Here is a 24,950-nt window from a genome sequence, read left to right as displayed (position 1 = left end):
AAACCAGTATGTGATGAGACCATAAAACATAGAAAACAAGAGAGGCAGGCTGAAGAAAGTCCCTTCATTCCAACCTCTCCTCAACTGTGGCTGTTTTTCTCAAGTGCTTTATGAGATGTTAAACGACTTCAGGCAGTCACTTCATTACGAACAGCTATGTGGGCACATGTTGAAGATGCTTTACTTGTAAATTTGCCTGTTGTCATCAGAAAGAACCGCTAGGCAGTCAACTCTCCCATGCACCAGTTGTTTCTTAATGAAAAACTGCCGCTTGCTTAAGCTCACATGTCTCACATCCATAAACCACTGATTGAGCTTTCCTCCTTGCAGCTGAAGAGACGTAGCACAGGCATTAGCTAGAAGTTGTCAGAATGCCACTGGAATGGATCAAAGCTCTGTGTGGCAAATCGCCTCCGATGACCATTTAAAGCCCTCCAACGCAATGGAGCGGCCCGCTTAATTTGAGTGACTGGGTAACAAGGCGTCAACAGTCTGTGTTTGTGATGATAGGGGGAGGTGCAGAGGAAACAGGTGCCGGAGGAGGCAAGCAGGGAGGTTTTCTAACATCACTTGCTTTGTGACAAAAACAAATCTTTAGAAAATACTTGAAGATGATTTCCCAGCGACCCTTATTCATAATGTCATCGAGTCAAATTAGAAAAATACTAAGAAAAATAGAAAGACAAAACTTTCTGAACTGGAAAATTTATTTGATAAATAAGTTGGCTTAATAAGGATGAAAAAGAAAGTAAAACTATTCAAGCAAGTAAAAGTAGCAGTTTGCAGGATTAAAAACACATTTCAAAATTTTACAAAAAGCAAGTTAGTTGATTGCAGGTAGCAGCTAAAGTTCACATTTCAGGAGCCAGAGAATGTTTGACATTTGTGCCAAAGAAATATCTGAAATGATTAATTGGTTCTCAAAAATAGTCATCTGTTGATTGACTAATAGACTAATCAACAAGTTTCAGCTATAACCATTTTAAGCTAAAAGACAAAAAAACATAGGTATTGTTAGCGTTAACTATTAACTCGTCGGCATTACATACAAGTACTTTCGGGGCGTGGATAGAGTAAGAGCACAGAGACAGCTCCAACTGTGTAACTTCACTTTTTCGTGACACTCCAAGCGTAGGTCTCATAACTAAATGTGCTTCATCATCTCATCATCATCATATCCCTCCCCTTTCTCTGCTTTGCCTGCCCAGAGAATTTGGCCCACCCATAAGAAAGACATCATGGCTTTCAAATGTGGCAGTTGGTCAAGGCCACATCCCCAGCCTACACCTTGCCCCCCCCTTTCCTCCTCAAAAAGCTACAGACTTAGAAATGGCACATAATAAAGAAAGCTAACTAGGGACTGGCTCTAGTGGCTGTAATTTTGCACCAAGGCTTAATTTGGGGAAAGAGACTTCAGATATGGTATTAGGGGACCACTAAGGTCTATATAAAAGAGACTTCAGATACAGCATTAGGGGACCACTAAGGTATATATAAAAGAGACTTCAGATACAGCATTAGGGGACCACTAAGGTCTATATAAAAGAGACTTCAGATACGGTATGAGGGGACCACTAAGGTCTATATAAAAGAGACTTCAGATACAGTATTAGGGGACCACTAAGGTCTCTTTAAAAGAGACTTCAGATACAGTATTAGAGGACCCCTAAGGTCTATATGAAAGAGACTTCACATACGGTATTAGGGGACCACTAAGGTCTATATAAAAGCATACAAAGAGCACCATGTCATGGGACATTTAATGGAAATATGTGACTTATTGGAGTAACCCTAAAAAAAGTTATGTTAACTAAATATTCACAAAATAAATCTCATCTTACATTCTCCCCTTTCTTCAGATGAAATGTCCCCATTTTAGTAAATCATATCACACTAAAATACAGGCCATCTTTACTGAGGGGGCCTTTGTGATTGGAAATGAAAGCATGAATTAGACTAGCCTATTGGAGCTGGCTCCTCTGCAACAACATACCCCAGTGTGTGAAGCCCAACACTTCCAATCCTGATTGTTCAAATAATCATTAACCAGTTCAGCCCTGAGTAAATATTGGAGATGTGCCAATATGATGAGGACACACACACATAGTTTTGGTAGCGTGACAGCAGGTTTCATTGTTCTTCAGCAAGTTGAGCTTAGATGAAGTTGAAAACAATGAGGTTATCCCTACTGTGCACAGACAGCATTCTCACACATTAGAAAGCATGCCATTGTACACCCAACTAAAAGCATGATGGGATGTACCTAGTAGAGCCCAACTGATATACCGTATTGGCCGGCCAATATTATCGACCGATATTAGGCATTTCACGATCTAACGGTATCAGCATTTATAATGGCAGATTTATTATTTATTATAATATTTAAACAATAAAAACGGACTGTCAACAATGTTATGAGCGTTGGCGTTGCATAGTTTGTCCACCAGAGGGCACTATACACTGTCCCTGTTGGCACTGAACACTGATTATTTTTTTTGTTAGTGTGTTTTTGTTCAATGGCCTAAGTTTCATATCATACGTTTGTATTTTTATACATTTTATTTATTAGAACTTTAATATATTTTGTCGTTCCTCGGTTTTGTTGTGACAATAAAACAAATTATAATTTTAAATAACCAAATATTCGTATTGTATCGGCCATAAAACTCCTTTAATCTGTCAGACTCTAGTACCTAGCAAAAGGCTGATGCATTTTTACCAGACATATGGTCTTTACGAAGCCATAAATCTGAAATCTATTAACCCGAGAATGGAAACTTGATTCTGGCTCTCAAGGCCATCACCTTACATGCCAAAACACTCCCCCTTCTTGGATGAGCCCAGGGAGCAGAGAGGTTGCAGTGAGCACTACAGATCATGACAGGCCACTTTCCTGTCTTGGTTTCTGCTTCCACCGCCTGCGAGCCAGATGTTGTATGCCTGGGCATCGTGACCTAATGTTTCTGGTTTGAAAGAAAATCATCGGCAGGTCCTTGAGCAGGTCCGATCTTCTAGTCTAGTTTTTGTCAGTGGAATAGGAAATGGAAACAGAATAAGCTGATGAATCAATTGGCGGATTAATCAAGTTGGTGATCAACAGAAAATGCATCAGAAACTACAATCAATTTGATATATGAATAGTTGAAGTGATTTATCAAATCAAAATGCCAACGTTAACCGGTTCAAGTTTCTACAAAAGTTATTGGAAATGAAATGCCTTTCAGTTTTGAACTTTTGGTGAGACAAAGACGCAATATAAAGCCCGAACTGTGACGAGTATTTTTCAAATGAAAATAAATAACAAAATGTAGTCCAGTCTAGGGCTGCGCAATATGGAGAAATTCAATTTCTGACCAAATAGTCATTTTGATATTTGATATTTTGACCAAATATATCGATACCGTAACAATTTTGTAGTATTGACTATTGGGGCTTTAAAAAAATGTGAGTAAAGGCAAATAACAGTTACAACAGTCTGGTAAGTTAATAAAATTACATCACTTTACTGTAATACAGCCTTTAAAACCAGGAAAAGACACCACTTATGTCATATTACGATATTACTATATCCAAAATTTAAGACAATATCAAGTCTCACATCACAATATCAACATAATATCGATATATTGCACAGCTCTAGTCTAGTCCTAAACATAATTACTACAAAATGTCTGAGTGTCGGTGAGGAATTACTATCAGCATTATCTCTTTAGATTTGTGTCAGTACATGGATCTGCAAAGCAGGAAAGACTATCAAGGGTTCAGCCAAAAGCTGCTGCTGCCAGTACAGATTTATGTGTTCACCTCCCCTGGCACAAGGACCTCCTTGGAACCCACAAACCCAAGCAAGATGACTTTCATTACACAGATCCACCAGAGCTCTTTTCTCCTTGGCACAAATGTGCAAGTGCTTGAGCCTTATTCAACTTTTCTGAGTGAAATGTCATCTATGAAAATGCACTGAATATGCTTCTTTTTCCTTCAACTGTTAACCAAATGCAAGTTTTCTTCTAGGACTCTATAACCCAGATCCATGCCATTTTGTACAAGGCTTTTATATCAGTGTGTGATCAGCAAAATAGTAGATATGCTTTGAACTGAACTAGATATTACTATAAAAACTTTGTACAAACAAGCATAAAACCAACACCATCCCTCAAAAAGAAAAGCAGTTGCTAGACAACCGGCACACAATTCACAGTTAGCAAGCTAGCAACGGCTGAGCTCAACAAGAAACATCCATATATCCATTTGCTGCCTACTCTGTCAAGGGTGGCTGGAGCCTTTACTATACACTCTGAAAATATTAACTGAATGCTGGGCTATATAAAGTATATCTATATATACATATGAGGCAGCTTAGCAGTTTTTGACAGTTAATCTCTTCATAAATAATAACTTTAACTTTGATTGTTACTTATTAAGTCATACATATTGAGATTTTAAACTAAGTTAGAGAGTTGACCGCCTGACACTTTGTTTAAAAAAAAAATCTCTTTCTTTTAAAATTGTCCACTTATGAGCTTTTTGACAGATTTTCTTTTCATAACTGACATTTTAAAGTCAGAAAGCTTGAGTACTAACCAACATCTGCTAGAAATGTGTGTTCCAATGATCTGAACATAACCCCTTCCAGGCAGCCGCATTACCAGAAACATCAACATGGCCACAAGAGAGATCTGTTTGATTTGCTGTGGCTCAGTGTGGCATTATAGGCAAGGAAGAGAACTCAAACTGACAGGGACATCACAGAGACTGTCGATTACAGCACACTTAATGAATCAATTTCAAGGACAGAAAGACAACTCAAAAGCCTGTTGACTTTAAAGCTAAATTTTCTCTGTGAACCACGTTTTCACACTGTAGCAATCTGCCATGTGTGGTACGACACAGAAGACAGCATCCCTTATATTCTTCTTCAAAACTTGCTGATAGTTTTATACACTGCACAATTATTTAATCAAAAAAGAAAAGTTACTGCCAACAGAGGACAGCTTTCCCAACCTCAAATAGTAAGGGATTCCTTCAGATCAGAGAGGCGACTCCATCCAGCTGTGATGAACAATGACCAGGATAGGTCTTCCTTTAATCCTGTGTGTGTGTGTGTTGTCAGAAGAGGTTTCCCTACAGCAGAATATGAAAAAAAGCAGGAATTTGTTAACAAAAAGGCATATTTTACAAACTACAGATATATTAACCCTGTGTATGTGTTTATACAGTACATTTGGCGAGTTATGATGGTGAAGACAAAACAGCCTAATACCTTACCATATATATAATATATATATTATATATATATATATATATTATATATATATATAATATGCTACAGTATGCAGTATATGAGTATTAAAATATATATATATATATATATTTTAATACTCATATACTGTAGCAAAGGTTACAGAAGCAAAACATGTATCAGAGTTTTTTCATTAAACCTATATTTATAGATCACTGAGGGGAAGCCCTCATTTACAGTGTCATCGACTCGATTACCAAAACCAAACAGAAAAGAAGCAACACCATCATAAGAATAATAAAAAGACACTGAAACAAAAACTAAATTGGTAAATAAATTAGGATAATTAGGAATGGATGCAAAAGTTATGTAAAGCAGTTACAAGTAGAAGTTTGGTGGTTTAAAACCAGATTTGTAAAGTGTCCAAAAGGCAAGTGAGTTGATTTTAAGGAAGTGCTGTAACTCATTCCAGGAGTCAGGTGCACTAGTTTTTTCATGTTCTGGCCGAGCCCTTGGAACATGAAACCAAAGCCAGTCAGTTTGCTGCATTCATCAATCACAGTCAGAGTCGTCCGTGCATGCAGAAGACAGGGATGTTCTTTTTCCCAAACTGAACTGTGTGCATTATGTAATACAATTGACCATGCTCTTATTTTGCAGTGTGCATCCGAGTTATTCATCAAATATAGTGGATGTATCGTGCCATCAGATTGCTTGGATTCAAACCAAAATGTTCCAGGGGCATATGGGTGATAACAAAATTAGCAATGCTCCTTGCCTGGTAACTGGATTGTTCTGGACAGCGTGTTAGCCAGTGTACAATTATAATACTGGCCAGTGATTAATAACTACTTTTCCAGGATATTCTGAGCATCACCAGCAGGCTTGCAGAGTATGAGTAGCCTTTTAACATATAGTTAGCCAAACACAGTTTGGAGCCTAGATATAATGCTAAAAAGCCGCTGAAATTGAAACATTATATTGGATGAGCCGGTGGGTGTGGCTTCTTTTTTAAATTTCTTTGTGTAAATGGATTTCTTTTCACGTCAACAAAATCTTTAATTGCACCCCATAGAACTCTGTTTGCATGCAGAGTTGATAAAAAAGCTCAAGAGCCTCAAAAATACAATGCAAAGAACAAGTGACTAGTTGGCCTAGACTTAAAATATTTCCGTTGAAGGTCCACTAATCATTAAAGGAAAGGTCAACAAGCAAGCCAAAAAACAGAGGGCCTTTTAAATCCGCCTGAACGAGGCTTTAAAGGCTAAAACTTCCAATTATAAAGCTTCTGCAGATATAACCTATTACATAATAAAAGTGCTTTAGAGTGGTCAGAATTACGCTCATTTTCAGGTTCATATTCATATTTAGAGGTTATATCAGAATAGGTTTACATTGCTTCATTTAAATAGGAAAAAAAAGCTGTTTTAGCTACAGAGTGACGCATCACACTTCTGTTCCATCTTTGTTTGGAGTCGCATATTGGCAGTACCAAGGTTAAGACTACTAGCCAGTCAGAAGCAGACTATAAGGGCGTGCCACGCTAGCAGCTAGGCGAGCATTATAACTTGTGTTACAAAGGGACGCATGTTAGTCACGGAAGAAACGGCTGGACTACAACAGAGCTGTTTGGAGCAGTTTGTGAACAGGGTTTTCTGTTGGAGATGGTAAGTCCCTTTGGGGGGGGACTTAGGGCTTTTTCATTTTGTAAACCTATTACATGCACAAAAAAGGTATATAACACAATAAAAGGAAAGGGAAAAATCCAAAAAGCATAAAATGAGAACTTTTAGGCTATATCTCAGATAATTATTCTTCACTTGGTTTCTTGAAAGATGCTGGCTGGAGCTTTGCCGACTGGAGGGCATTACTGTTAAACTTGAACATGATTGCTGTTGAAATTGTACGAGAAATTCTGGTTCCAGATTGACAACAATCAAATCACAGCCTTATCACATCTGGCGTTTTTCCATTTACCTATTTTGATGCACAGACACGAAAGAACGATTTAAACTTGCTCAATTAAACCAAGGACTTCTCTTAATGTTATTAGATAGCCAGGGAGACATGTATTGTTTCCGGCTAGAAAACACGATTTTTCAACTCCGTTAGAATTATAGCCCTGCGTCAACTAGAGCTTCAACTTATGACAAAACTACGCTGTAGCCTAGTTCACTCCAGACGAGTTGATGGAAATGGAAATTTTTTTTGCAACATTTCAATTGTTTGCTTAAAATTCACGTGACAGTTGAAAGGAAACACAACTCAACTATTGAGTGTTGAAATAGCTATGTTATTATCTGACAAATAGCTTGCATAAATTTCAGGTTGCAGCTCCACACACTCAAACTAATTTCCCCCAAATAGTACCGGAGAGACAGCAACAATTAACAAATCCAACAGGGTCAGAAAAGCACTTCCATCAGTAATACCAGCCCAGGCAGCAAACAGTAGCAACATCCTTTTAGTCATTCAGCAAGACAGAAATGTGAGAGCTCGGTCTGCTTGACAACAGATGGCAGGGCAGTTGGTGGGAATTTCGGCAATGTTACGATACATGTTTGGGGATAAAATTTACAGTTCCTCTGCACAGTCATGGTGTCGAAGACAGGAAAACATTCTGAGACCATCATCCATTTCACACACAAATCCATTTATGATGCAGATTAATGAACACATGTTCCACCTGCACTTGACTTTTCAAACCAGACAGTTGCCACGTTGTGACTGTTCTCTCAGTTTTGCAAACCATTTATAACAGATCACAACTAAATCACAGAATCATACTCACATTTCTGTGAAGTACCTATGAAAAATAAAGTTACCCCAACAACGTACACTTCGTCTTAGAGGGCTAGAGGAACAAGGTTACAACAATCCTACAATTATTCAATAGCATGGTATTCCAATATTTATTACGAGTTAATACGTGTTGTTTACCCAAAGCTGAGCAGTATCATACTTACATTAAATCTGTGAGCGGGAGCAGAGTCACAAAGCCGGCTGGAATGTGTGTTGAACCATTCAAATCAATCTCAAAACACTGGTACATTTTGGATCAATGCATGAGGCTAAAAGGGCCCTAAGGCCACATGAAGGTAACAGTTGGCAGGATGAAATACTCTAGATGTAATGAAATACTCCACTAGACTTGGGTAACTTGGGTTCAGCCTTTTTCAAAAAGTCATCTTCAAAGGTTTAGCTTTATCAGCCTGCTGTGCTTGAGCAGATCAAAATTGCTATCAAAGCCTATTAAAGGACATAACAACATTGGAATTGTTATGTCCTTAATAGGCTTTGATAGCGATTTCGATACAATTGAGATTACAATGTAAGTTTTAGCTGGTGTTAACTATCCACCCTGGCTTGTAATGCCTCTCTCTTTCTCTCTCCCCTTTCGCCCCCCCCCCCCTCTCCGATTAGCCTGCCTATTCATTGTTTCATGATGTTTTTATAGATTTTTTGCTCATCTGTCACAACTGAAATCTGGGGGGGGTTTTAGATGATCCGTGCTGCTTTCATGTGCTATAATCCACTTTTCCAGCCCTAATTAAGAAGTTATTTCACCAGACAGAGAGGAGAAAATGGAGAAAAAGAAATGGATCCAATGCCAGGAAAGATTTAGCTTTTAAATCCCCCCACGTCAGGTGCAATGGCGAAATTAGCTTGTTTATTCTAATGCCCTCTTTTTCCTTCTCTGGCTGCAATGACAAAGGCCCTGACACTGCCAACTGAAAGCCTCAACAGGGTCCCCAATGTATCCTCTGGAAACTACCATGGATCAAAAGACATAATTTCACATATCAGAGAAAACACTGCAAGGGTCATTTGTTACGTGAAAACAATATGCTGACTGGCACTTCAAAAAAGTTTCAGGGAGCACAAAGACCTAAGCTTTTCAGCAATGCTGTACAGGTTAAAAATAAAATACATTGGGTTCAATGGAGAGAAAAACTAAAATAGTTTTTTATACACATTTAACAAAAAAATACATTTTAAAGCTGTAATTGCAATATCATAAAACCGTGATATTTTTGCTGAAGGATATCAGGTCTTCAGAATTGTATACCAGCCCATGCCTACTTGAGAGGGACACTAGTTCATCCATAACAGTGGTTCTCATGACTCTCCCTTCCAACATCAGACCATTTCTTCCTGTGTACTGTCTCCTGTCAGACCTGACAAATAATGTGAATTATGCTTATAATAGTCCATGCTAATTAGCTGGCACCCTAGAGCCATCCCAGAGTGAAAGGGGGATGCTGTTGTAGTTGGAAGAGATGCATTTAACACAAATCTCTTGTTATTAAATTCAGGTTAAGGTCAAAATCTGCACAGTATTTGAGCAAGAAGGCCACCTTAAAAATCTAACACAGCCAGGTCCTAGTAGTTTTATTAAATTATTCTGCCCTGCAATGTGATCTATTCACTGTTAACGAGTATTTCTTGTTCTGGTATTTCTCAAGAGACAACCCACCCCAAGACCTTAAACGCAGAGAACTCACATTCCAATCTTCAGCATGCAGAGAGACAGAGAAGAAGGGGAGGGAGAGAAACACAGAGAAAAGAAGAAATGAAGTCCACAGAGAGGGAGGGGGAATGGGGACAAGAGAGAAGGATAGATAAGGTGAGGGACAATAATGATGAGAATGTTGGTCCTGACATGCTTTCCACAACAGGAAGGAAGCAGGACGAGAGAGAAAGGCAATGGCAGTGATGGGAGCAGCCAGGGGGGAATCGCAGGAGGTGGAGAGTAAAGAAATAGCGACAGAAGTGAGACAGAAGGGGAGGACGAGGCAGAGATGGAAGAAAGTAGCCGGGTAAGGGAGGGGGGCATAGTGAGGATAGTGAGGGAGATCGTAAACAGGTAAAACCCCATTATTAGCTCCTGTCAGCGCAATGAATTGCATGTAGACAGTGCAAGCTGGCCGGCTATGAGACGCTTTTTCCTGACTTCGCAATTGCCAGATTTGTCTTTGTGTACACTGCCAAACGCCTTGCCTGTTCCAGATAGGCCTAGGCTACACATTAGAGGATTTTTTTTTTGAATGAGTGACCACATCTCGATCAAAGGGCATTTTATACAAATATAAAGCTAAAGACTTTGCTTGCAAGCAAAAACAAAGGCCCTGGGCCAATTTTCATTTGAAACTAACCAATAAGAGCCCCTACTGTGCCTACGCTGGAGAGGGTTGAAGCCCTTTCGAAGTAAGATTTTTTAGCTAAATCCAGCTGCTTAATCCAGGGACACCTAGAGAGATGTTTCAGCTGCTCTCCATCTCAAAAGCCCTTTCATAATCTTTTAGCTCCCCAACAGCAACCCTGACATTTTTATTTTCCCTTTCTTTTTTCTTTTCTCCCACCTCCCCTTTAATTTGGCGGCTACATGTGTCACAGAACATGTGCGCCGCCACCTACACAAAATTTCAATTGCCTACGTAATATTGTAAATGCAACACAGCCTCCAGATCTGCTCAGCCGCAGCATTCACAGGCACAGACAAGAAGGCGCTGACGGCTTGAGATGTTCAACTGCTAACAAATGAGAGTCTTGGGGGCTCCAACACAGGGGCTGCAGTAGCCAAAGCAAAGCAGACAAAGCAGTTGAAATGCTGTCTCGGAGAGAATATATCTCTAATGCTGCTTCAAGTTGAGAATCTGACCCATCCCGGCCACCCGATGAATGGAGATGAGAGCTCTTTGACGTGCCCATTTAGGACTTGTCAAAGGAGGAAGCAGTGTGTTTCTATGGGTGTATGTCAGCCCCCCGGGAGGCTGAAGCTGGTAGCCTAGGGACAGACTACACAGGTTGAGATCGCAGCAATAACACAAGACAGAGCAGCTACTAGGGGGGGGCACTTACAACAAGAATTCCTCTCAGGGTGTCATTAGGGAGAGAAGATCTCAGACACATGGACTAACAAACTTGCATACAAGCTAACTTGAATGAGTGCTCGGACTATATTGAGTTATATTTGTAGTGGTGCTGTCAGTTAAAGTCTTTATTAACAGCGTTAACGCAAACCCATTTTAAAGCGTAAGTTTTTTTATCAAGAGATTAATCTTCTTTTTGGCTTAGCAAACTTTGTAGTTTCTCTCACATGCTTTTCCAACAACTAGTAACGTTACAAAAAGTACAACACCACACCGGATCTAGCCAGACCAGAAACAAAACAAGCGGCATGTTGCACACACTTTTTGCAAGGTGGCCAACGAGTAGTAGCGTTACGTTTTGAGTGGATGTCGAGCGCGAGACGCCGAAACGGATGCCAATAAGATTCTGAATGGAAAGTTTCCTTTTTAAAAGTTGGCAAATGTTCCACTAACAAGACCAAAGTGATCTGTGTGTTTGGTCGTTGTGAACTGAGCTATCATCGCAGCACGTCCAGTCTGAAATACCACCTGATGGCCAAGCACACAGCTGATGCTAATTTCCCCCCTCCCCCTCAAAGTATTTTTTTTCTCCACCCTATTATTGATGGACACAGAGTCATAGAGAGAGTTGTCTTACTCTATCACTCTGGATGGACAGTGTTACATTGTGTGAGAGATTATTGGCTCCAAATGAGAATGTTAGTGTGAAATTGAACACTACTGTAGGCTACATGCCAATGATGCTTTCAATAAAATAAATTAAAAAAAAAAAAAAAAACATTTGCACAAAGCAAGCCAATCCACATTTCCATGTTGATAAGAGCATTAAAATTAGAAAATTAAAATGGAATTGATAAAAATGTGTGATTAATTGTGAGTTAACTATGACATTAATGTGATTAATTACAAACAAATATATTTTAATCATTTGACAGCACTAATTTGAAGAATTGAGTTTGTTCATTTTGTGTTTGAAGCCTTGATGGCACCTTCATCACTTAAATGTAGCACTGTTATATCACTATTCATATCTGACTAGACAACACAGACGGCCATTTTGATTAATGAGGTTTTGACAGAGCACTGGATAGAAATTATGCTTCAACTTGATATGTGATTTCCTGCAAATTCCTAGGTCTGCAATGTTTCCTTCAGTACCAGATTATGCATGATTAATAACATTTTCATAAGCTTGAATTCTGGTTTTCGGAGAAGCAAATCAACTTTCCCTGCAAAAAAAACAACAACAACAACACACGTCGCACTTCACTGAAGGATTTCTATGTGCATCCACACCTTTCAGAGATTTGGTGAAGCACAGTAAATGTCCAAACAGACAACCCATGCAAACGACAGCAATGCGTGACAACAAATTGCACTGCACAATCATGACTTTGCACGAAGAGCTTCAGAGAGAAAGAGGTGCTTGGGAAGTTCGACAGGTATTTCTCTGGTAACGGTTGTGTCCACAAGTAAAAAGATGGTCAGCGAGGTTGATATGGACAGGAAACCCGCAATAGCAACTGCTGCCAGCCATCCCAATTACACAACAGTCAGGCAGGAACTTAACCAAACAACAATTACATTTATCTGATCGTCATTTTGATGGGGTTCCTGTTTCTTTAAGAGCCACGGTGTCTACCTTTTAAACTGTAGATTGTCTGGAGAGACATGAATGACTGAACTGAATGGTGGCCAGAAATATTTAAATGTTACGCTAACGACATTGTTGATATGAGAGCACGCTGAAATAAAGGTAATGCAGTCAGCTAGAAAATAAGGCGGTGCATGAGCCGTGACACACCACAGCGTAGCGTTACTGACATTATCCGCCTGCTAGATAAACTTTTTAGTGTAGTTTTCCCTCCGAAGCGTTGCGTGAAATCTTGGTATGGACCGCATGCACGTTTACTCAAATGTCGAAATGCACAGATAACAAATAAACCATGAACAACTTGACTAAAAACTAACAGTGTTGATATCGCTTGTGTCAGTGGGAAGACCAACGGAGGAGAGAGCGCACTCACCTTTATTAATTTCCACCTTGTCGGCGTTTAAGAGAGGAAAAATAACGCTCTCGTTGGCCAGTCACCGGCGTACACACACCGTCACGGCCGGTAAAGATAAAAACGAACAGGCTGTAAATACTTCGTATCTGTTCACCTTTCGCGTCTGTTGTTGTCGTGCACTCCGCCGACCGCCTCTCGGTTTGTTCAAATCAGAAGTTCATCTAAAGTTGCAGCGGTTCGCTCCGCCTCGCGACGACGATGAGGTCACCGCCTCTCAACTCCTCTGGGCTCTGTACTCGCGATACGAATCAGAGCAGTCGGACTTCTGGACTGTGCGGTCTCGCGAGAGTTTAACAAAATGCACAGGCGGGCAGATTGCTGGTGAAAGGATGGGAGAGAGAGGAAGAGCGTTGCTCTGGCAACAGAATCGGATGGGCTTTTTTTGCAACGTTTTCCCTCCTTAAGCAACTGGTGTTTGTGGGGTTAGGTATGGGTGTTGATGGTTAAACTCCGGTAGCTGGTATTGCACCAGTTTGCATCCAGCAGGCTTGTAGTAAAATGACTGGGCAACCACTTGGATTGTTTGATACCAGGTATTCTGGCAATAAGATGAAGGTGATTCAATTATGACATCATAATGAGCCACAAGTAGGCCTATACTGTGTTTCACCTCGTGTAGCTTGTTTAGATTGATCCATTATTAAGCTTCAAGGTTCATTTTTGACCTTTGAAACTATTGTTTGACAAAGAAAATATGTCCAATAAGTCCAATATTCACTCTCCTTTTAGGCCTGTTGTAGGCCACCAACTTTGCAAGAACTGGCTTAACCTGCTAGATGTTTGACTTTTTTTTACCCGCACTTGGTAACTTTCACTGCCATTTGGTGCTGTGTATGCAGTAGCTTATGAGAGCAGTTATCTGAATCAAAATAGTAACATTCTGGATTCTAAAAGTCATGACTTTTATGTTAGCTGAAAGACAATAAATAGCTCCATAAATATTTTTCAGACTTTTCACATTCATTTGATCCATTGTAAACATCAAGATATTCATTAGAGCAGCTTAAAAAATACTGCTTTACACAGTGATTTATATCACCCCATTGTGCTGATGAGTGCTCCTCAAGACATATAAGCAGACTTTGACTTCAGTTGCCTGCTTGAGTAAATGTAGGCAACTTATTTATTCCCCACTTCTGATAATTTGATAACCCTTGGAAAAAGTTTATCTTTTATCGCCTCTGATTTTGAAAGACCCACCAGATTGTAAATATCGCAAACAGCTCAAAGTTTTAATGAAATGAATATAGGCTATATAGACAGCAACAATGACGCATTTAGTGCAAAAACTGATAACTTCAATGCTGTAAGCCCAGCTTTGCAAATTCCGCCTGCTTGCTTTGCTCACCTAGGCTGCATTAATTATTTCAGCATACAATTTTGATTAGATAAGAGAAAGAACACTGCCCTGATTAAAGCAGCTCAGCAGGTACCAACATAAGGAGTGGGTGAATAGTATGGGAGACACAGGAATTCATCTGTATTTCCTACATAACCACCTCTGACTAGTTGTAACCTTATTCTCTGTATTCTCTGTCCGCAAAGTCTGTCTGTCTTTTCTTCTCTATAATTATTAATTCTGGTTCCGGGGACAGTACTTCATATTCTCATCTTCATTTACTCATTTTCTTTACATTTACCTCTGCCTTCCTTTCATTTCCACTTTCCATCTATGCACCCATTTGTCTAAAATGTCATCCAGAATTACATAATCTAATAAAGACAAAGGAAAAGAGATTACTGTCATTAAAACCCTCTCTATTCCTGTAGCTATGTGGGTCCTCACACTACCCACCCCATTCTGTCGTGGGGCGGATATTAGTGTGGGCGGTTTGTATTGTTCTCTGGTGAAGAACTGCTCCCCCAGGATTACCTCAAATAGTCTAATTGGGTAAGGCACAGAATGCAATTCAGAATGGATTAAAGCATAGAGAAGACAGATCGCCAACGATAAATAACTTACTGTTTGTCACGCCAACAAAATAATGAGGCAGTTACTTGGGCAGCAGAAAATAGTGACAACTTGAGAACACTTTTTGAGAAATTATGAGGTTTGTATGGCCTGAGAAGTGTCCTGCATCTCCTTTAATCTGTTTCCTTTACAAAAACAATGTAATACGATATTTCTAAACACCCTAAACTCAAACTACATTTTTAAATTAAAAGATAAATGATACATTGATCCACTATTCTTAAAAAAAGAATATTTTGAGAAGCAGGCTGTGCAGCCTCTCAAAATTGTCTGCTGCAGAGAAACGTGTGTGTGTGTGTGTGTGTGTGTGTGTGTGTGTGTGTGTGTGTGTGTGTGTGTGTGTTTTAGGATTAGAGTTAGAATTAGGTTATGGTTAGGGTGAGGGTAAGGGTTAGGGTTAGGCATTTAGTTGAAATGGTTTGGGTTAGGGTAAGGGGCTAGGGTCTGCATTATGTCGCGGATGGGTCCCCACAAAGATAGTGAGACGCATTATGTGTGTGTGTGTGTTTGTGTGTGTGTGTGTGTGTGTGTGTGACCTTCCTTGTTTGTGGTGAGAGTGTACACTTGAATTAGCTGTCTGAAGGGGAAAAACATAGCTAAATCCCTATTTTATTCAACCAACTAAAGTGTTACACAGTAATGTAGATACTGTAAATAGGACTTATCTTTAGAGAAGCACCAATCCAACTTTTTTTCTCCAAATGTCGATTCTGATACCTCAACCTAAGGTATCTGTTGATGCAGGGTATCTATCCAATACTGATAATGGAAATGTCGAATATTATAATAACATTAAAAATATTAGTATTTTAGATACTCTCATCAGCTTAATGTCAGTGTCTCAGTACTTAATCTTTATAGTATATATTTTTACATTTTTATATTAAGTTGTGCACTACAAAGAACTGTACTTTTCGGTTTTCAATGGGAAATTATAAAATAAACAACTTTGGAAATCAACCCCTTGATACATATATGAAAACACAACAATAGAAAATAGCTTCCACTTGCATTGTGTATTGCGGGACATTCAAAAGTCACTTTTTCAGTGTGAATGTACAGTACTGCGTTCACAAAATATGGTTACAATTTGTAAGTAGTTTGAATTTGGTCTTATCAAGCCATACGCTTTGTTCCAGTTCCATACATTATTATCCACAGTATGTACTAGAAATTGTACTGTCTCATGTTGATTTTGTTAGTATACAATAAAACAATCAGTGTGTCCCAATTCCATACTACATATTAATTGTAGACACTGAATTTTTGCTACATACTAATTGTCCTGATATACCATACAACTGTGACTTTTCAAATAACACGGCCAATTAAACATTAAAAAAGACAAATCTAAATGTTCCCCCAAGGATGTAATGCTTATTTCTTTGTTGTTTATTTCTTTGTCTTTTTTCCCCACAATCTTCCTGGAGCTGTTCACCAAATTGTTTTTAATGTTTTGATACTGTGTGTAGCTCCTCCATTTCCTTTGTGCTTTGCATTGTGGGGCCAACAATGTTCCTCAACCCTACGCTCAAACATCAAATGTTTTTTCTACTTAATTTTTTTATTGAATATAGGTATTATATTGAATATAATTTTCTAATATAACACAATACATACTAAAGCGTGCTTAGGGTTGTGAATGGTGGTGACACTGAGGGTGATCACGAAAGGTAGTACTAAAATTGACTAATTAGTGTGAAGGTAGTCTCAAGTATTTTTGAGGATACTTGTGTTTTATCTGATTTTGTGTAAAGCACTTTAAATTGCCCTGTTGGTGAAATGTGCTATACAAATAAAGCTGCTTTGGCTTGCCTTGCCTAGGTTTAGTTTTGTAGTAATAATGTGGTACAAAACAACAGATAACGTTGCCGTTCCCACTTGGTAGCATTGGAGGCCTTTCATTCCATGAGTTTCCGGAGCATGTGTTTGCACTTGCAGCATCTTGGTCTGTACTTCCTTCACTATTATCTTTCATGTTCTCTCTGGGCCGTATAATAGACTGATGTGTGGTGAAAGAAGACATCTTAATGAGGGAGTTTTTAAAGCTCAGTCTTTGACCCCTAGCATTCCCTTTAGATCACAGCATCAAACGTTGTGCTATCATATCTGATGGTGACTGTCTGAGATATATTAAGATGTCAAGTTGTGAAGTCAGACATGGGGCGGCCACCTAAAGGATACATGACCACAGTAACCCACAGAGGGAGAGCGATGGAATTCCTGTCTCTGTTGCCCCTCGAAGCAGAGGAATGAAAAGAATGGGCCCCATTTACAAAGTTCCACTCAAGCGGCGCTCCTCCACTAATAGAGATTGACATGAAGAACGGCGACAAGTTGTTTTCACACACACTGGCTCTTTTGTCCTCATTACTAAGGGGCATTATGCAGACAGTGTGCTCCTAAAATAGATAGAATTTGATGCGCTTGTTTTTCATAAGTGGAGACCACTGTGTCTTGATTGGAGTGTGTGTCCAATTAGTGTTTTGTTGCACATTGTTATTGTGAGAGTAAACTGGTGGAATTAATTCACCAGGCTGAATGATTGGCAAATATTTTAAGACAGAGAGGAGGAGAACAGCAACATTTATTGTTTGCTGGTTGACAGTGTTTCTTTATTTGCTTGCTGTTTATAAGTCACAGTTACAAAGAGCAACTCTGTGTGGAAAAAAGGGAGATGGTCCTGGGTGTTAGACAATGGTTACAACAACCTGACTCAAGAAAGAGACCAGTTACAGTCCAATTAGAACCTGGCTGAACTCAGATACAGCTGTGCTTTGAGCTGAATGCTAACTTCAGCATGCTACCATACTTGGGGGTGGTAGTAGCTCAGTCCATAGGGAGTTGGGTTGGGAACTGGAGGGTTACTGGTTCAAGTCCCCGTACGGACCAAAGTATGGTGGTGGACTGGTAGCTGGAGAGGTGCCAGTTCACCTCCTGGGCACTGCCAAGGTGCTCTTGAGCAAGGCACCAAACCCCCAACCACTCGGGGCGCCTTTCCATGGGCAGCCCCCTCACTCTGACATCTCTCCATTAGTGCATGTGTAGGTCCTGAGCATGTGTGTGTAATTCAGGCCTGTGTGTGTAATAACAACAGAGTGAAAAGTGTAGTTTCCCCTTGTGGGATTAATAAAGTAAAATACAAATAAATACTCACAATCGCAATGTTAACATGCTAACTAGTTTAGCAGGTAATGTTTACCATGCACACCATCTTAGTTGAGAGCGTGAGCATGCTAACACTTGCTTATAAGCACCACACACAAAGTACAGCTGAGGCTGATGGAAATTACATTATTTATTATGTTGATATCATGACTTTAACCCGGACAAGCACTTTTGAGAATGGACGGATGATTGGTTGGGGTCGTACGGAAGAGGATTAGGGCCAAAATGTATTTGAGTTCTGAGAAATAAGTCAGAATTCTGAGTTCAAAATCAGAATTCTGAGACACTGCTACATTCTGGTTTTTAAGCAGAGTTTTGAATCAAAAGTGATCTCCGTACACACAAGTGTTTTTAGCTACAGCAGAAGAACTAATCCCCGTTTAAACAATCACGCCCAAACAGCACATCTCATGAACATTCTCGTATACCGGGCATGTGCGTGCTTGGGTCAACAGGAGGCAGCATGTACACTCCACCTGTTGCTGGTAGTTACCATGGTGACGTTAGTAGCTTTGACTCAGAGAACGAGACGTCATGACTGATGGCGTCAGCGTCGGTGTCGAATTTCTCCAGTTTAGAGGCTCTGAAACGCCAGAGTGAATGCGAGGTGGAAATGTAGCAAAAGATTTTTTTTTTTTTAACAAACATGTAGCAATGTGAATGTAGCCTAAGAAAAATCAGAATTCTGTGAACAAGGTCAGATTTCTGACTTTAAACTCAGAACTCAAAAGGATTTTTCACATGTGGCCCTAATATTCTTCTGTAGTGTTGGCACATTATCATAACAGCTATGTATGTTTTTCCAGTGTATGTGTTAGAGTCTGAAGCGGGGGCATGTGGCTCATATGTACTTGATTTTAAGCAGTTAAAGCTACACAAATAATCCACTTCATCACAAGCCCTAAGCAATCAGTTTTATTTGAACATGCCTTAAAGGTTTGTCCACAAAGTTGAATGCCAGTTGCTTAAACAAACACAGCAAAGACAAGACTAAGGAAGGGTAAATAATGAATTATTGACTGGGTGTTTATTTTTTTGGGGGCAGCTTCAATTGTACTGGTAGTAACATATTGAGTCTATTGAATTAAAGTAAAAAAAATAAAAAGCAAAATAGTAAGGCAGGCTTTCCTCTTATCTTGTACCTTTATCACCCTCCCTTTGAGTCTGGCAGCGGGTAATAGTAGCATAATATGCAAATAACAGTTTTGTTATTTGTTTTCTTGTTCATTTAATGTAGCTGGATTATTTCTTTTGTGACTCAAACAACTTTGTCAAACTCTTTTTTTCACAGTTCTTCCCATTTCAGTTTTCAGACAAGTCTAGCCCATTAGAATTTAAATTGTCATTGTTAATGCTCCATGCAAACTCCATACTAAATACGTATAGTAAGATACTTATATTACACAAAATTGCACTGCTAGAGATGAATATACAAGTATCAGCCTAGTATTTATATATTGTTCTCCATCTCTGCAAGTGCTACAGAGAATGGGTGGTTTCTCAAAGGATTATCATGCGAGCTGTCTGTCAAAAGCTGCACTGCACTATGATCCTTGCCTCCCTTTGAGTGCAGGAACTTACAGAGAACTCTTTTAAGATATGTTTGAAAAAGTAGAGGTATAAACAGAATTCAAGTTCAAAATACCCCCCCATTTGGCACTCAATGCACACACACATACACACACACACACACACACACACCTCCCTACAAAGAGAACTGGAGCGGTGTGACTCACACTGGTGTGAAAACACAGTGGAGAGGTGGGAGGATGACATCACAGCACCCTGCAGAAGAACAAGTGCATTGCAGTTGGACCTCGTGTAAGCATGCACATAAGGGTATGTACACACACACACACACCACACACACACACACACACACACACACACACACACACACACACACACACACACACACACATACATACACACACACCTACCTATCTGTATGTATGAACACACACTCTGCTGCTGCCTTTCAGTCCCCCCCCCCCTACACCCCCACACACACACGTGTACACTCTCATTGTACATTTCCTAAACAGAAATAGCATCGGTTGTCCTGAGGAGACACTGTTTGGATTCCCAACTTCATGTGTATGGATGGGAGGGGAAAAGGCGAGCCAATGGTTGGCTTGGATACGGACACACTGTGATGGGATTTGGGGGCTGAGGTTGAAAAAATAGATGTTAGAAAAGAGAAGGTACTATCCAAGTCAGATGTGAATCTCCACCAATCTCTTGCATGTCAGTAGATGTTCACCCCTTGCTGTTTGGGCCCAGCTCCAGCTTCTGGGATGATGGCACTATTAGAAAGCGATCAAATGCTGAAACACGCACATGCTCAGTGTTTCTAATGCGATTGAAAGGAAGGAGGCAGGATTAAAGCTTGATCTGTGTGACAAGTTGTTGAGCAAGTGATTCACCAATAAAAACAGAATTCACAATGCTTTGGATAAGCCCCGTGTCTTCCTTGGCAGTGACTAAAAGTAGATGAACACATGCTTGAGTCATGCAAACATGGTTACTTTCGACAAAACAATCACAGCTCAAATCAAATTCAAAGCTGTTCTGTAGCTTTTAAATCACAGGACATCTTCATTAGCTGATAGAAATTGCGTAGTGTTGGTTATCATGGAATTAGATGTTCGAAAGGCCAAACAACCAAAACAATGATTTTAGAGTGTGCTCAAAAGCTCTGTTTCTGTTGTTGTTCTTTTGGAAGGAGATGTTTCTACAGCTCTTCCCACTCAGTTTGTTTTTTAGATATTGTTAAGGAGGATAGATGGAGGTGGTTCATGAGAACACAGGTAGCTTTTAAAAAGCACAGTGCAACCACAAGTGGCAATAGAAGAACGAGTACAAAATGATTCAATGTAAGATCTGGCTGTCCAAGAAACCTTCCACCTACACTGCTACATCTGAATGTGTGATTTAGAGTCTATTTTCTCCACTGATTTTCTGGCTCGATGTGAACATGAAGCTACAGCTCCATTTGCAATGGAGGCATTGGCGAGAATACTGGGAAGTGCAGAGCGGAGGGGAGGGTGTCAGGATCTGGTTTGGCAGAGTGCTACAGCAGTTAATTAAAGCTCTCGAGCTGGTATTTCAGGATTAGAACTCGGTGAGTGGAGGGACTCTGGTGGTCTTCGCAGGAAGTTTTTACTTAGGTGGTAATAGTGAGTGTGAACACTTGATTGTTCTGATTGTGACTCTAAATGTATTATGTGGTCTCTCAGTTCATTCAGAATTTCATTTTATTTTGTTTACATCTGGGCACTGAGCATTTTTTGCCAGTTAAACATATGACTAATCTTGTGTTGAGATGTCATCCACCTGATTAGCAAATTATAGGCTACATATTCATTATAACAGTTTATTATTATTTTCATGTTTTGTTTTCCTGTGGTCACAGATAATGTTGTCTTGACACAGCACAATTATTCATCTTCACAAAAGATGTTTTCATGAACAAGTGCAAAATGGCCTGTAATTATTTTCAAACGATTGCGATGACAGAATTGTTTGTCAAATCACGATCACTAGAAAACAATCTTATGAAGACAGAATAAATTGAAGTCATGATTTTATGTGTACTGTGAAACATCATGTCTGCAGCCCTCTTCAGGTCTATTGAGCTTTTTTAGTCTCTTTTAGCTATTTGTTTTGGTCTGCAACTCCACTCTGTGTCCGGTGGTGGGCAGCTGTTCTCAGCAAAGAAACCCATAGGTAAACTGACAGTACACTACCCGTCCATCAGACAAAATTGGCACCTTGTTAATGAAGAAAGCAGGTATCTCAAAGCTACTAAGATGCAGAGTTTATGGAGACCAAAAGCTAAAAATAAATGCAGAAATTGAACGTACAAAATATGATTCCAAATGAGTCATATTACCACAACATCTAAATAAGGCAATCATTTGTCAGAGTTAGGGAGTTTTACAGATTGTTGTGAAGTTCTTCTGCCCCCAAGTGATGAAAAAACAAAAACACTTTAAAGGTAGAATGGACTGTTCTTACATAGCACTTTTCTAGTCTCAACCACTACTCAAAGCGCTTTTACATAGGACAGGTACAAACTGATACATTTTACACACCGATGGTGCAGCATCGGGGGCAACTCGAGGTTCAGTGTCTGGCCCAAGGACATTGGGACTGCAGATCCAGGTATTCAACCACCAACCTTCCGATTGGCAGGCGACCACTCTACCACTGAGGCACAGCCATTCAGAAGTTAGTAGTTAGAAGTTAGAATCAGCAGAGGACAAAGTAAAACTGGAATTTTCCGTTTCTGTTTCCGAAGTAAGGAAACTTTATCTTTTTCCCCTCAAACAACTTTGTGGGCTAAATGTAACCAGCTCTACCGAAGAGGCCAATTGACTGATGTTTGGTATTTTTTGCCCCCAACATCTCCTTCCAGGCAGTGTGGCAATGGTTATGTTCAGGGTCATGGGCAGGGTTAGCTGCCTGGAAGGCAACGTTGGAGGCAAAAAACACCATTGAGCCAATTGACTAGTCGACATATAGCTGTAACAATGGCGGGATGGTAAGGGCCAAACATAGTCAGTAGCATGCTAGTCCGCAGACTAGTAACATGCTAAAATGATTCCATGTGTGACTTATTGTGAATGTGCTTGCAATTAATGTTTGTTAAATAAACAGAAAAGTTTATTAGGCAATTTCAATCTTAAAAAACAATAATCATTAGTCTCCCTACACTCAAGGTTACTTTTACAAAATGGATTTACGGTCATAGTCACAAGTATTTCTCCTTATTTTCCAGTCTGAGTGTTGCCAGCTGGCCAAGGAACCTCAGTGTTCACAGAACTGTACAAATCCAAGCTTGTATGGTGTTTGGGTCAAGGGAATTCAGCTCTCTCTCGCTTGTGTGAACATAAATGGACTGTCCTCTGTTTTCTACCTGTCCTTATCAGAGTGCTTGAATGTCTTCCTCCTTCTCGCTCACTTTACCACGCACAGATAGTTTTATCACCCCAACTCCCAAACATTCAGTCATTTATACTCACAACCGCTGCACACACACACACACACACACACACACACACACACACACACACACACACACACACACACACACACACACACACACACACACACACCATATGGCCGAATGTTAAACAGCTGCAAGACCTGGAGTAATGTGGTGTGGGATTGTGTTGCAGAAAAGGATGATGATGATGGGCTTCTTCTCATAACAACACTGTGCACAATCTTTTAGTACATATATGTGTGTGTGTGTGTGTGCATGTGTGTGCGTGGGTGCTATGTGTCAGCGTGCAAGTTGACTTGTTATTCTGTACGTGTGTCTGTGTGTCACTCAGCTGTGAGAGAGATACTGAGCTGTCATATCTGTCAAGCAGACAACAGTTCTGCATGCATATTCATCGTTATGCTAATTTCACCCAAAGAGCTTTTAATGAGTTCACAACATTAACAACTCAGATGAGGTGATGACAAAAACTTTGCAGCTTTTCTTCCCGTAATTCTCACTGAGAAGACCATCACTGACAACTCATGACAATTTATATTACAACCATTTTTCTGCGTACATTAAATTTATATGTAAAGGATTGTAGGCCGCTAAAACTGTCTACACTTTAAAAGTGACCACCAGATGGCAAATACATGATTCTGTGGTAAGTATCAGTTCTGCTTATTGTTGTATATATTATATATATGAAACACTGTAGGTAAATATAAAATTTTTCACCATGACACTTTTCACTCTAAAAGTGGGCTTGGATACAAAAGAAAATAACAGAGTGAATCTGTCATCTAGTGGTCAAATTAGGAAGTAGCATAAACATTCCTAATATCCACTTTCTGTAAGTACGTACAGTACATACGTTCGCCTGACATATTTATCCATATGATATAGTGATAAATGTGCCACTACAATTTCCTCATCCTAATCAATTTTAGAAGTGTGTATGTTACAACTGAAGATTTGCATACTAGATCTTTATCATGCAGGGGCATTCTATCACAATTGTGTGACACTTTGTTCGAGGTCAAACAGTGGACAAAAGATCTGGCTTTGGACTAGAAAGTATGTTTGAATAACATCTATACCAAGCACAAAAAATAGTCATACCATTTTTGTGATTGAAGATTACCTAACCTTACCTCCATATTGCCCACCTCTGTGTATCAGTATCTTAAAAATATTCTTATTAATATCCAGACATTGGCTTCAGCAGTTACTCAGTCCTTACTTGATATATTGTTATTATTGTGTTCACCACCACTACATGAACAAATAATGACATGTCACTCATCACGTCTTGTCCCCCTTTTTAAGGGGATGAATGCAGAATAAGATACAGAACATGCAGGAGAAGTATACATGTTCTCTTGCCTGCCTGGTTTATTATATTAATTGAAATCCTTTGTAAATGTGCATGCTATCTGTAACTCATACCTTAACATCCCATTATTTGAAAATGTCAAATAATATCTGAAATATTTAGTTCCCTTCTGGCTTGCAACCACATTATATAGTAAATTGTGATTCATGATTTAATGTATAAATCAGGAGAATGTGCACAATAGGCCTTTACAGTCCACTGTTTTGTGTGTGTTTCTTTGTGTTATAGCTAGGATCA

The 24,950-nt window shown here is 39.6% G+C and overlaps 1 protein-coding gene across 1 annotated transcript in view; it reads right to left on the bottom strand.

The window, feature by feature from the left end:
- sipa1l1 (signal-induced proliferation-associated 1 like 1) overlaps positions 1 to 13,423 on the bottom strand; it is a 79,909-nt gene extending 66,486 nt beyond the window's left edge. Inside the window, 2 exon segments of the mRNA XM_032542419.1 lie at positions 5,005 to 5,124; positions 13,143 to 13,423. The gene's annotated coding sequence lies outside the window, so the exon portion shown is untranslated.
- Between the last annotated feature and the right edge of the window lie 11,527 nt (positions 13,424 to 24,950).

This window comes from Etheostoma spectabile, chromosome 18, assembly GCF_008692095.1.
Source record: "Etheostoma spectabile isolate EspeVRDwgs_2016 chromosome 18, UIUC_Espe_1.0, whole genome shotgun sequence".
NCBI classification, from domain to species: Eukaryota; Metazoa; Chordata; class Actinopteri; order Perciformes; family Percidae; genus Etheostoma; species Etheostoma spectabile.
This window is presented reverse-complemented; position numbering and strand designations above follow the sequence as displayed.